We start from the raw sequence: 15444 nt of genomic DNA on the forward strand, positions 1-15444 counted from the left end.
GCTGGAAATACGTTATTTTTGCCACAGTTTGAGAGAGAACTTTAGGGAGAGTGACTTCCTATGTGTAAATATTCATGTTTAGGCATCTTTAAACAGATGATCACACTGAAGAAAACCACTTACCTGAGTATCTAAAACTCAGCCTTGGCACATCTGTCTTTCATAAACTGATAAAGACTGCATTGTCATTCCCCCACCCCATGGTATCTACAAAACTCAAAGGAAATACAATTATATATGAGGTGGAAAGTGGTCATAACAATGTTCATTTATTGATTCATTCACTCAGTATTTATTGGGAGCCCAACACAAAGCAGGTATTGCACTAGATGCTGGGGTAACAACACAAAAAGCACAAATATAATCCTAATGCTTGCAAGCCTCCTGGGGCTTTTAGCCTGGCTAGTACATGGGCTTTAAGCAGAAAATCATACAAATAATTAGAATTGTGATAAATCCTATAAAAAATAGGTAGAAATGCTACATGAATTTGTACAGGAAGCATAATTTATTCAGGAGAATGGGGTGTCAAGGAAAATTTTTCTTTTTGAATTGGGAACCAAATATTGAGCAGAGATTATAAGGATGAGACAGGAGATGAAAATTCCTGGTAGAGAAATGAACTTGGGTAGGGGTACTACCTTGATTCTAACTTGAGTAGAGCTTCAAGTGGTTCAGGATTTAGAAAGGAATCCATGTGGAATAGAAAATCAAGGATGAGCTTCATTTATTTGTTTGTTTATTAAACATATACATGGCATTTACTCTGTGGTAGAAACAACTGGAAATACTTTGCAAATATTAATTCAGTGAATCTTTATAGTGATCCTATCCTACAGACTATGTACTATTGTTATCTTCATCTTAGAGCTGTAGGAACTAAAGGACAAAGAGTTTTTATAGTGAGAGCAGTAAACATATAAAAGGAACTGAAAAGCCAGGTGAAACATTTAAAAGTTTGTCAAAAAAAGTCATAAAAATTTATAAAAATAGTTTTAAACTGTCAACGCCTCTATCAGACTTATAATTTAGCTAAATATCTCTGATCAATATCTGAAGAAGGAGACTGGTAGGTAGGAGGTTTTAGCAAGAATGGATGAGAAAATCAGGTCAGAGGCTGTGGTACTTCTAGGGGAGCAATGATGTCACTAGGCAATTCAAAAGATGGAAGTATTCCAGAAATGTTGCAGGGTTGAATAGATAGGACCTGGAGATGGCATATAAGTGATCTCGGGAAGGGAAGAAAAGGTCAGGGATGATTTTTAAGTTGAAGCCATTTACTGGATTAGGGAACATAGGCTAATAACCATGAAGTGGACAGAGAAGAACCACAAAAAATATTTCAATCGTAATACAATTTGATGTTTCTAGGATGTGTTAGTATAGAGATGTTGAAATATTTGGGTTTGGGAGAATGAAATTCAGAAGCAAGTTCTTAGGAAAACACGTAAATTTCAGAAGCTACTCAACATTTATTTACTAAATATTTAACTTGCTTGTTTTCTCTTTAGACTCCAATGAAGATACAAAAGAATATGAGATAATATTTTAAAATTACTAATATAATAATATGCTCCACAAAAATAGATTTTTGAGACCATGAAGAGACTTCACACAGGTAACAGCATTGGAGATATTCATGACATCTCCATATAGTTGTTTTTGGGAAAATTTGTAGGATGAAATGAGGCAGGAGAGAAGCTAGGTGACAACCAATAGATTCCTATTTGTGGTTTTTTTGTGTTTTTTTTTTGTGTGTGTGTATGTGTGTTTTGTTTGTGATGGGGTCTCCCTAAGTGCCAAGGCTGTCCTCAAACTCCAAATCCTGCTGCCTTAGTCACCCGAGTAGCCATGTCTGGCTTAATTTGTGGTCTTTAATAACCACAGTTGTATTATATTAGAAGCTTATATCTGGAATCTCCAAATACTTTAACAAAATTAAGAGGTCTCTCCTTTATCCTCATATGGAATCTTTGAGAACCTCAATCTCTAACATACTTCACTAAACTCCATAATAAGAGTCTCCTCATAAATATCAAGAGGAGTGATGAGCTATTCAACTTTACATGTTTTATGCATTTCTAATTGTGAAGCATGGTTTGCTGGGTCAGATCCATACTGAAGAGCAGTGTAGGTCTTTTTTATTTATCATGTCAAGCTAGAGTGAAGCATCAAGTGGATGGATGCCTCGAAAAAATAATTCCACCTAAATCTGCTGTGTGATAAGTTGTTCTCTTGCAATTTAAGGCATCTAATAGAATTTTCAGAAAAAAAAAGAACAAAAATCTTGGAAGCCCATAGTTCACTTGCTTTGTAACCTTCTCTCCAGATTATTGCTTCTTGCTTTTCTGTATCATCCAGTAATTTTGGCTTTTCCTAAAATCTACCTAATTTTTTTTAATTTTCTCTTCTTGGTTCATTAATGGGTATTATAATATTTTCTTGGCATTGAAACTAAAGAAATCTGTAGAAAAAAAGTGTGTGTATATGCATATGCATGTAATGTATTTATATGTATCACAAATTCATTTACAAACTAACAATCCATTTTTCAATGCATATGTATTTTGAAATGTATCATACATGATAAATATATGTAATCTTGTTAATTAAAATAAAACAATTTTTAAAGATGGCAATAGAATAGCTTTGCTTTCATTTAATGAAGGCTTACGATTAGGGTTAGGATTAATCTTTTAATCAGTTTGGAGTACCACGGCAGATTCCCAGGGTTTTTAATGTGTGCTCTGTGTGCTACAGACTTGGTAGACAGAAGGATACCAGGAAGTCGGTTCCACTTTACTCATTCAGCTATCTTCTTGGGCCTCAATTTCTTCAGGAGTTTCAACAAGAGGATCTGCAAAGTTCCTTCTAATTCTAATAGTCTATGATTCCTTTCCTGAGTGAAAATGTAGTTTATCGTAAAATTAAAATAAGAAAATCAGCTTTTATGAAGAGTAACTTCTTTGAAGATTTTCCCAGGAAAGGCTGTCATTATGAAGTTGTGAGATAAAAATAGATTGTTGGTAGAAGTTGCCATATTTTTTTGATAAACAAAGCACAGAGTCCAAAAGAAATTATTAACATTTTCATGTTATATTACTTTCTCACATTCAAAAATAATAATTGAAGCCAAGATGGTTAAGAATGCATTTCCTTTCCTAGGCTTTTTAGGGAACTTAAAATAAGTTACCTAAAGGTAAAAAATAGAACCCGGAACCATACTTTAAATTCTAGGACTCATAGAAATCAAGGAATAAATTCATCTGGAGAAGGACCAGATGAACAAGGACTTCTGATGGATATCACACTACTCAACTTCGAAGTACAGTTTACATAATCCCATTGATTTTCTTTTTCTGTTTCTGTGTCATTGGTTCTAAAAAATATTACTGTCTCTAGAATTTAGAATTTTCAAAGAATTAAAATAAGGAAAAAAAGATCAGTTAAGAAGGAAATGTCTATTGTGGCCTAAATTGCAGTGATAATAAGAACACAATCTTAATTAGGGGTGTAGTTCAGTATAGAGGACTTGCCTAGAATGGCCAAGCCTAAATTTAATTCCTAACACTGAAAAAAAAATTAAAAAGTAAAATAAAGAAAAAAGAATATAACTTATTCCATATAAAAGATGTGAATGAACTAGTCTTACAAGACATGCAGACAAATTGAATCAGTGAAAGAAGATGACCTTACAGAAAGATGTCAGGATGTGGTCAAAACGAGCTCTGTGAAAATTGGAAAAAAAAAATATCCACTGAATAGCAAGCCTTTGTCCTTGGACAGAAATTTGTTCTAAGGCAGCTTCTTGACATGAATTCAGCATGAAGATGGGAATGTTAGTTCATCCAGTACAGGATCTAGACAGGACAGGTTCCATACAGGACAGTCTTTAGATAATACAGGCTCTAGACAGAACATGCTATAGAGAAACAGGACAGGCACTAAAGAGGATGTTATCGACTAGACAGGCTCTAGATGTTTAAAGGGCATGTACTCATTATTAAAAAGATTTAAGTACATAAAATTATAAAGAGAGCAAAAATCTTTTATAATGCCACACCAGACATTATTCCTCTAACATTTTGGCATATTACTCTCCAGTGTTGGAAGGATGAGTCTTAGAAGAGGACTAACAATTCTTCTGAGAAGATGAAGGAAAAAAGTTAGGATGGATTTGGGAGTGAGAAGGACTTCTCTTCACCCTGGAAAATAGGAAACAACTATCTGCTATCTCACTGCCATTTTCTAAGTGACGCTTAATTGCATTACTAAATTGTAAGATCCTCAAGGGCTAAGGTTGTGCCTTTTCCAACTTTGATCCCCCAAGGATGAGTGGCTGGTACACAATAGTACTCAATAAATATTTGTTGAATGATTAAAGGCAAGTAAGTGACATTAACACAGAGCCAGTACCAAAGAAGAGAAGGAACTGGACCTTGGTGGAATTTCTAATGAGAGTGCACAAAGATCTGTAAAGTGCTTGGGAATTAGAGGAGGGTAACAGGGAAATAGACCCACACCTGAGTTTGCAAATGGCAGTAGGAGAGATGACAATGACCTCTCTGAGGTGCTTCATTAATCTCCAAAAGGATCTTATAACTAGAAAGAGTAAAACAGTCACATGCAAGTGATAACCAAACAAGAGAATACTTCATAGTTTTAAAGGTCTGGGGAAAAGATAAATGTTGGCATATTTGAAGAACCACAGACAACAGGAATGCAGAATTTTAGGGATGTGAAAACAGTAGCTTGGAAAAAATGGATTCTAAGCATTGTGGACTAGATGCCAAGTGTGACAATATTCAGCAAAATTCTAGAATGAATGATTAGACAAAGCCAGACTGACTTGGCTGAAAGCTGTCTCCCTTACAAACCAACTACACAGCTTTTAGTAAGTTATATAACTTGCCTCCGCTTCAGTTCCATGAGCTGTAAAATTGGAACAATCTTAGGACCTGTCTCATAAGGTCGCTATGATTACATCTTCTAAGGTGTTAAATCCTCTTCCAGCCTGATAGTCAGTGCTTTACAAGATTCAGTATTATTGTTGTTATTACTGTTTTTAAGTAGCATTTAGTAAATGATTAGTAAGGAGATGATTATCACCAGAGGAAATCTCCACTAAGTATAAATCGTACCTTACAAACACATTTTCCTGGTTTTTATTGCTTATTCAGGGGCATTTCATAGGTAGGTTTGAGTAATGGTGAAGTCCTTTAAGACTCTCCTCATGAGGGTAGTGATGACATCTTCATGTGAGAGATGTGTAACTAGGAGAACATAACACTATTAAGATGGCAAATGATCTAGTATGCCCCACCCCTAAAAGTTATACTGGAAAATATTACAGTCAAGATCTTTTCTTGTTTTATAAATAACATCATAATAATGAATTTCTCTCCAAAATTATTTTTTAGAGTTTAAAAGGATATGAAGGAATTCCCAGTCCAAACATTCATAATCTAGCTGAAAGTTTGGGGCTAAAAAGTCCAGTGAATTGCCTGAATGCACACAGCTAGTGTGTTAACGGCTAAGACTTAACCCACATATTTTTGGGTATCAGATGTGTTTGAAGCTACTTTCTGGAAAGAGGAAAGTCAATTATAGATCATATTGTTCCTCCCTTAGGTACTATCCCAAGGCAGCTATATCCTCACACTCAGTAGTGCAAGCCACAGTGCCGTAATCCTGGTCAGCTATGGGGGTGTAAGGAGAGCCTGCCTATTCTTACCGCCTTTTCCACTTTCCCTCCTGGATTCCAGTGGTATTTTCTGAGGGTTGTGCACAATTTTATTGAAGCCACACAGAAGTTTACATTGAGGGGGCAGAATGAGTTGCAAACTTGTGGTTACTTTTTTTTTAAGTTTAATGTCTTCAGATTATAAAAGTTTCTTTGATTTGAAAGAGACAGACTCTTTCTGTCTCTTGAAGTCCCTGGAGTTACAATTCCCTGACACAGCACCCCAAAGGTACTCCACATGGATGTGCCCTCATCTGCACACACTCCCCTGCATGTCCACCCTTTCTCAGCTTCAACCTTTTCCTTGCCAGTCTTCTTTCCCTCACAAACTTTTCTCAGCAAGCACCATTTTCTTTACACTGTGAGCTACTTCTTTCCCTACAGGATTCTAAAAATATTGTGGCTTCAGACACCTGCCATGTGTGACTACTTTTGAGGAGAGGGTGGGTTCTGGTCTCAGTGGTTGTGGTTCTGAGAAGGTATGAGGAATTCTGTGCCTAGTGGAGGGGGCACAAAAGAGTGAGAAGGCTTCAACCCTGGGCTACAACTATCTTTTTCCTGTATTTTACAAAAATCAGACACATTTTACTGCAATATGAATTATTTCCTTTCTGAAATTCACATCCATTCTGAATGAGAAACTTGTATTTTTCAAGCCAATATAATGTTGACATGCCTTCTTGAGATACAATAACTCTGGTCTTTTAGTGTTGAGTGCCCTGCATTAATTATATTTGTAAATTTTATTTACTTTAACTGCTAATGAATGGCCCCAGGCCCAAACTGCTTTGCTCTAACTTAAATTGAGCTCTGGATGGCAGGAAATGATGAAAAAAAAAATTTTGGCTCACTCCTACTCCAGCATACTGACTTATTAAAAACTCCAGAAACATTTATTGAATGCCAATTATGCTCTGGGCACTGTCATTTGTTACTCCATTCCCAGTGTTGGAGACAGAACTTCTGCCCCAGAGTAGATGACAACATTTCTGTGGTTTTTGTTTTTGTTTTTAAATGAAATCCAGTGAAGAAGAATGTCAACAAGAGCTGGACAAGTATGGGAAAGGCTCATGAATCATCTGAGGACTTAGGTGGACTATATGAGATGTGGGAGTGGAAGCGTTAGGGAAGGTGTTCTAGGTAAAGGGAATAGGCAGGGAGATATGACTGTGAAGAAGAGAGTAAGTTGATTCTAGAGGAAGGTAAATGCTGTATTGAGAATTAAAAGTGGGAAAAAAAGTAGGTAGGAAAGTCATTAAGATATTTATGTTTTATTAATTTATATGGTATCAGACTGTGCTTCAGAGAACATTTTCCTGTCCCATAGTTCCTGAGCATCTCTGGTTGATATCATGCCCAAGTTCTTTCTAAATATCACATAACAAATAATACCACCCAATATATCTTTCATTTTGTTAACATTCACACATTGGCTCATTTTTAACATAAAATTTAAATTTAAAGTTATATCCTCATCGTATGTCAGTTATCATGCTAGATTCTGGGGATTCAGAAATGACCAAAAGACTCATTTGATATCCTTCCTGAGTTGATCATCTATCATGGCCTTGGAATGTATATGCTGCTATAGGATTACAGAAGGAAGAGACATCTAATATAGATTTAGGAGGTCAGGGAGGGGAGAGATCTGGGAGGGATTTTTCAAGGAATCTAAACTGAGAGTGAGCTCAAGTTTTCTAGACAAAAACTACAGTGGAAATTATCCCAGACAACAGCATGTGAGAAGATCCAATGAGAAGAGAAGAGGGTAAGGCACATAGGAGGAAACTTGAAGTTCTTTGTAATACAAGTAATCTGGGCCTTTCTGCTTTTGCCTTCAAGGCCATTTCCATGTAGTGACCTATTCAAAAGAAATAACATACTAACACCAAAAATGTTTGAAATTGTCAGTCACACAACCTGTAGTAGAATCCCTAAATAGATACAATATCTATCAGGATCCTTAGAAGTAAAGCCTGAGGCAGGGATTGGGGTACAGGTGGTTCATCCAGGGAATGTCAGTTTCCTGTAAAGGAAACAGTAACAAAAGAGAGGTTTCTGAGCAAGGATGTGGCTTCAGGACAAAATGGAGCATGGCTGACTGCTGTGGGGGGCTCTGTAGCATGCATCACAGAGAGTTGCCCCTCTTGCAGGAAAGGGGTCTGTTCTTTTGTACCTATGACATCCAGGAATTGGCAGAAAGCACAACGTTGGAAGCATAATTTCAGTCTTTCCTTCTTCATTTGCCTCCATTATTTTCACCTCAGTGTTGTCCGGAGTTAAGTTACACACACCCAGACTCCCTAGACAGTAGGAGGGAAAGGAAGCTTGGGTGCTTGTGCTGTGTGCTTTTGTTCACCCTGCTGGCATGCAGAGCATGTGTGAGGTAGGGGGTTGGGAAAAATAAGCCTGGAGGGGCAAGAAGGAAAATGAGTAATAGGCAACATGGAAAAGCATCCAGTTGTATCCAGGTTGAATTTAGTAATTCAGTTTCTCAGATGGAGGTCTGAAAATGTGGACTGCTCTGTCTCTGGGTGGCTCAGGAGACTTGACAGTTTGTGTTGGCTGCTCATCTGTCCAGTGAATCATGGATTACTGAAAGAATCATAAACTGGGTTTTGCAGTTGTCTGGAAGTTAGGTTGAGGGAGAGTATTTTTCTGTCTTGTGATTGAGGTTAGAATGACATACTCCTACAGTGATTTTGTAGGGTCATAAAAATAGAGAAAGCTGCCTGGAACTAAGTTTTATACGTGTCTCCCAAGTTTACCCCACCCGCTCAAATTTGATCTTTCAGAAAGAAATTACTTCATTTACATATTCTGATATTTAAATTTCCATATTTTATTTCCTGTACACACTAGTTTGATATTCTCTTGTTCAGAATTTTGCATAATATAAGGATGTTCTTTAATTTTTCTTTAGAGTAGGTATTCTTTTTATGATCCTTGTTAATTAACAAGATATCTTCTTTTATGGAGAGTACATAGAGAACCTAATCATGCTGTTTAGACAAACAACTCTTAAAAAGTAATAGTGATTTATTCAGCTTTCTAATTTTTGGAATTATGTGGTCAGAAAGTATATGTTTATAAAAACCACCATTCTGCTTCTAATAGTGTTTTTAATCCTTTTAGATGTTAGGAGGGAAAAAAAAAAGTAGAAGTCCTTCCTACTTCTGAGAAAGAAGTGGAAACGTATAGAATAACGAGTTACAACACTTCATATTTAATCAGCCATAAAGCCTGCAGACATGAGGCAGTGCGCATGTGGGTTGCCACAAAAAGCCCTTCTTTCTTTGAGGGGCAAACACAGTATTTCACTGTCACAAAAGTAAATGACTAAAAGCACGTACATTTGATTTCAGACAACATTTGCCACTCACAGTTCTTACAAAAAAAAATGGGTAAATGGCTCATAATATGCAAGCATTCTGAAGCTGTTTGAAAAGGAGAACAAATGTGGTAGACTGCATAGCAAAACAATCTGGGTGGTGTTAACATAATATTTGTATTCAGACTTCCCAAGAATGGATAGGTACCAGAATTGCCCATAGAATTTAAAGGTACTGTTTCTTAGGGATCACCCTGAATAGATCCTGTGAATTAGAATATTTTGGTTCAAGGATTACATTTCAGAAAGCTATATAGATGGTTCTGATGCTTAACCAGATCTAAGAAATATGCCCCAAGGGTTTATTTAAAAATTGATGTATGCCAGATGCAGAAATGCCAAGGGAGGTTGATATTCCAAACCAAGTTTTTGACTCTCTTCCCTATAAAGTTTTGAGGGATCACTTCTTCAATTTACGCTGCATCCCCCATCATATACTTTCGTGGAATCTTGAGGATCTGTGAGTGGGGAACAATGTATTGAGTAATCCATTTATTGAACCATTTCAAAACCACCCAAAGTATCTCCCATAAATATGACTTCTAAGAAGTTATATCTGAATTTTAGTGAATCCCTCCAAATCTAATTTTTCAACTGAGGGAGAAAAAAAATCACCTTATATCCAGTATGTAACTATAGGGTTTCTGGTGGTGATTCTTGAGTTCATAGATTCCCAAAGATATAGCTGTGGAAGTTCCTTTAGGAAGGACAAAAGGGTTAGGGAATTGATCAGAACTATAGCAGTTGAGGATATTTGATCTTCAATGATTGTGACCACTGTTTTCACAGGAAAAAATGTAACATCCAAAAAAGTCTTCTTATACAAGACGCAAAATTTTAAAACTCCTCTTCACCAAAACAACAAAAGAGTCACAATAAGTGAAATTCTTATTTTAAGAAAATTGGAAGAAAGTTTTCACAACACACAGAAGAAAGTGAAGAATGGACTATTCTAACTATTCATGATATACTGAGTTTCTCTCATAAGTGCATGAAGAAGTAATTCACGGAAATAATAACTAGTGGCCAAGATACTGAACATGACAACTGTATTTCTACCTAATTATTTCCCACTTACCGTTCCCTCTGCTTAAAATCCTATTGCCTACAAATATCTACATCCTCATCTTCTTACTTTGTTCACGTCTCTGCTTCAATGTCTTCTTGTCTCTAATACTTCGCATACCCACTCTCTATAAGATAGCATGCCCACAGATTGCTCTCTAGTTTCGGCTCACTACTGTATTTTGACTCACAGAAAGTACAATCACCCGACACGTGTTTCACTTGTGAGCATGTTGCCAGTTTCCCTAGAATAGGATATAAGCTCCATGGGACCAGGAGCCTGTCCCTTGTACTTAGAGTTATGTCAGCCCCACCTAGAAGAGGGATTGCAAATACTCAGATAAAGAGTTGCTTATTTTTTGAATAAAACTTATCTAAATACTAGTCAAAGTAAGTAGGATGAAAATAACAGTGTGATGTATTTCCCCTGCCATATTAGCATTTTTTAAGATTAACAACATTTATGGGTGGTAGAAATGTAGAGAACTAGGTAGATCTAGATTCTACCCAATTGCCTTCCAAAATGACACTAATAAAATCCACGTACCTTTCAATACAGCTCTAAAAGTATGCACTCAGTTCTTTGTAGCACTTAGTGACAGAAAAACCTAAGAAGCAAACTAAATGTGCACCAATAGAAAAGTAGTTAATATTCTTACATCTTTATGATAGTACATCATGAAGCTATTAAAATAGTGTGATAAGATTATATTAATAACAATAGAATGTTCTCAAATACAAACAATAAAAATATTAAAAATGCAGAATTGTTTCTGAAAAAATTATATGCTTATGTATAATATGTGCATGAATTTCATAAGAACCCACAAGAATAAGACACTAAACCATTTACAATAGTTTCCTTAAGGGTGGGGTAAAAGACTGTACTTGAAATTATTCATTTTATACCCTTTGCAATTGTAGCACAATTTGAATGTATGCATTGCATTACTTATCTGAGACATGAGATAAAGGGGAAATTAGATCAAACAAGTTAATATAAAGTCTTGAACTAATGGTGAATGCCTTCTACAGTTTTTACTACCGCACCTCCAGGATGTGAAACAAATACACAAAATAATGGAACTGCCAGTTCTGCTGCATCAAAGAAGGGTGACAAGATGCAGTCACTTAGTAATAACTAAGGGAAATGACCTCGCTCCACTTTGATGTTTTGTGAGACTTTCATGACCCTTCATAGGGACTTGCTGGGTCACTATGCTCTCCTATTCTTTCTGAACTTCCCTGATCACTGGTCACTTGAGCATCTCTATGAGTCAGATTTTTAATGACAAGGAATTTATCCTTTGCCAGAGAAAAGATTCTTCAAGATAATTCTGGTCATATGAGGGCAGCATTAGTAGATTTTTGGGAATAGTCAGGGAAAACAATCTCTTTGGAAAGAGTTCCAGTTAGTATTTAGGAAGAGAAATAAAGATAAACATGTGTTTACTATTGCTTACATATGCTGCAGAGTCTTACATATATACTTCTAGAAGACATAGTTTTCACAAGTTGACCAGCTTGTGAACTCTTGTGGAAGAATAACCAACCCTCTCCATTTGGTTGGGACTCTGGGGTGGGGATTCCTGGCTTGCAGGACATTTAAGTAAAACCCAAGTACACTGAAAAAATAAAACAAATTAGTTTTCTGACAGGGAAAGGAGCAAGACAAATTAATTCAACAAATATTTATTAAATTCCAAATACATGCTGTGTGCACTGTGCTGGACACTAAGGATTACAGTAATGACAAAGCATGCACATACACAATCCCTGCCCTTAAAATGTTTAAAGTCTTCACGTGAAAAGAGCATGAAACTGATTGTACCACACAGTTTTCCCCATGACTATGTGTGCCTTAGTTAGACACTTTGGGTATTCAGGGAGAGAACCATAGTATCAGTAAGAAATTTTTATGAACTAGAAAGAACTTGAACAGATTCTCAAAAGGACACCTGGGCTTCCATGGGCTCAGTTCCTTGCGTGTGGTGAATTCTCAACAGATGTTTGTTGAATTTTACTGGTGTGAATTCTGGAGCAAACTGTTCTTTCATGGATTGGAACCAAAAAAAGAGGTGAAAGACACTTGGATTTAGATATGGTTTCCACTGGGAAGATGCTAAAACGTCACCATAGTTACAGTTTCATGCTTCGAAATCTTGTCCTCTGCCTCTCCAACTCAAAAAAATAAACAGAGTTTTGTCTGTACATTGACTTAGACATCTCAGACTCTGGAAAACATTCAAAATAACTTACTTTAGGGTGTGTAGCCATTAGGGAGCTTGAAGATTTATGTACAAGAAACATGGCTACCTCTGTCTGGAATAAAAGTAGCTATGAAAAGCAATTAACAATCAAAACTATGTAAAACAACACAGAATGACAAATTGAAGCCCTGAGTGGCAGTCTTTCATCCAGCTCAGGGAATCTGATGATTCATTCCTTGTATCATATGACAAAACTGCTGAGTGGACAGGATGTCGCTGTGTCACTGGACAGGATTCAACATTGTGAGGTAATTTAAGAAGCATAGTACTGAGATCCAGGGGCATACTGGATGCTCCCTAGGCTTTGCCACCAACTGGAAGGGATTTGTGAGAGGTCATTTAGTTCCCCAACTGCAGTTTTCTCATTTCTATAATATGGAGGTTGAACCAGGCCATCTATAAGGATAGCTTTCTCATTAATGATTCATGTTTTCTCAAATTTATCTTCCTTACACTAAAGCTCTCTGATCATTTTTTTGTATGCATGTCTGTTGCTCAGAGGTCTTATTTAGTCTTAGGTTGATGACTTCCATTGGCAGGAAGAGAATTCATTACCAACCTGATGTTTACCTCCTCTCCCCAGTGCTGTGTTTACACTGCGTACGACTGAATGCCTTATTTGTTAACTGACCCAAAGCCAAGAAACGGTTTGGATTCTCTAACCTGCAACTCTTAGTTAAAGGGAAATGGGTGTTGAGATGGAAACAAACAACTTTTCTCTTGCTTGTGTAATACATGAGAAATGTTTTTCAAATGATTCTTAAATATTGAATAATTAACATCATATTTAACAAGTGTTGGTTATTGCACATCAGATTTTATTTCCTTTGAAGCTGATTTCTCCAACCAGAGTTGTAGGTACTTTTTTCCACATATCTAATTTTAGTAGCTTATGTGTTGTTGTTGTTGTTCTATATTTTCATAGTTTTGAAGTGGCAATATGCAAATGTCCCCAGAAAAAAATATGTACATTTACTTTATCAACATATCTACCATGCTTTTCTTTTAAATTCTGCTATTCATCCAATAAATACTTGTTGCATATTTAATGTGTATTAAGTCTAGAATGTATATTTGCAACTTATATCATTTTACATGATCACTGGGAATTCTAAAATCTGGGCTACCATGATAGTGTACTCCTAGCATTCTGATTAGATGCTGTGGAAGGAAATTTTTCCTGCAAAGACAAACTCAACTGTCCATATCATTATTTTTTTTATTTAATGTACAAATTGTACTTGCTTAAATAATAATAACTCACAAGGTACCATTCTGGAAATCTAATTTTTAAAATTTAACCTCTCAAAATCCCAATTTCTTCAAGTGTAAAATAGCTTGTCCAAAATACTCCAGCTAAAATTAGTGGAGTAGGAGCTTTAATCCACTTTTTCTGACCCCCAAATTGAGGTTTTTAATTACCAACAGTATGATATGCTTCGTGTGTGTGTGTGTGTGTGTGTGTGTGTGTGTGTAGATTTATTTTACACTATATATTCAATTTAATATCTTTACTTTTATAAAGTACAATTTAGCCTATTAAAGGAGATATTAATGTGCATTCCACTGCAGAAATGAATCATTTTGATTGTTTACTACTCCTAAGCAGGGACAATTTTAGCACAACTTTGTAAGGACTATAAAAGTAGGAGAAAAAACTATTTGGGGCACATGCCACTATATTCAACTCTTTTGACAAATGCTGTTGTAATAGTTGCATAATTTTATCTTTCTTCCTCTCTTAAAGAAATAGGAATGAATTTTCAGAGGAACTATACAATTATCTATGACTAGTGGACCACATGAAAACTCACACACTCCTTGAATTAACTCTAGGATAATGCAACATACCACACATGATGTTGAAAATGTGATAGACTCTTAATTTTATTATTATTACTTAATTACATGGAACAGTCTACTTATCCTTCAGTTGAAGGCAATGAAAGTTGGTAAGATGGGGGTGAACAACCTAAAATTAGATATCCTTTGATTTAATCCTTTGATAATTTTCATATGTATGGTTATGTTAAAGTCCTCCAGTTTATATTTTCATCAGTGAAGAAAACATTAATGGAGCCCTAAATTTTACTTCTATTGTTTTAAGCCCTTATAAAATTAACCAAGACACAGGAGTGTCTATATAACTAAACCAAGACACAAGGAAGGTCTATATAATTAAAACTAGTCCCTCCATCTATAAATTTGCAATTCATCAAGTTGCTCCATCCATATTTAAAAAATCTCTTTTCTTCTTCTGACCATAATCCTATGCGGAAGATCTATCAAGCACTCATTTAATATAAATTTACTGAGAGACAACCACATGCTAGTTATTGTATTAGGTATTGGGAAAAGAAAGTCAAAGAAAAACTATGACTTCTATCTTGAAGAGACTTCCTGTCTAAGCAGGGACACTTAGCCTGGAGTCCATGTACAACTTTAGGAAATTTTCATGCATTTCATAACCTCAAATTATGGGCAAAATTTGTTTAACCTTATGTTTTTCTAGAAAGTGAGTCTAAAGTACTTTCTTGAATCTCAACAATTTATGTGCAATTGACTCCCCCAAAAGAATAAAAATTACTAGTTTAGTGAAAGGAGAATACATATAAATGAAAATACATTTGATTAAAAATATGCATTCATTTTAGGGCAGAGAAAGTTCAGATTAAAGAAACGGTGAGCAGAGAAGGAGTAGATTAGAATTGCACTGACTTTTGGAGACTGAATAATTACATGAAAGGACAGGCAAAATTTGGTTGGAGGATATAAAGGCATTATACTGCACAATTCTTTTGGGTACCTGAAAGTAATTTGGCATAATTGAAGAAAGTCAGCATGATGAAGAAGCAGGGGTCTATAATAAGGAGGCCTGAGTATGAAGCTTCAAAGTCTTACAAGCAAAGCTGCCCAGAATGTGAAATCCTTCTGTTACTTCATGTAATACTCAGGATGAAAATTGGGTCCTGACA

The sequence above is a fragment of the Ictidomys tridecemlineatus genome, chromosome 4 (assembly GCF_052094955.1).
Source record: "Ictidomys tridecemlineatus isolate mIctTri1 chromosome 4, mIctTri1.hap1, whole genome shotgun sequence".
NCBI lineage: Eukaryota > Metazoa > Chordata > Mammalia > Rodentia > Sciuridae > Ictidomys > Ictidomys tridecemlineatus.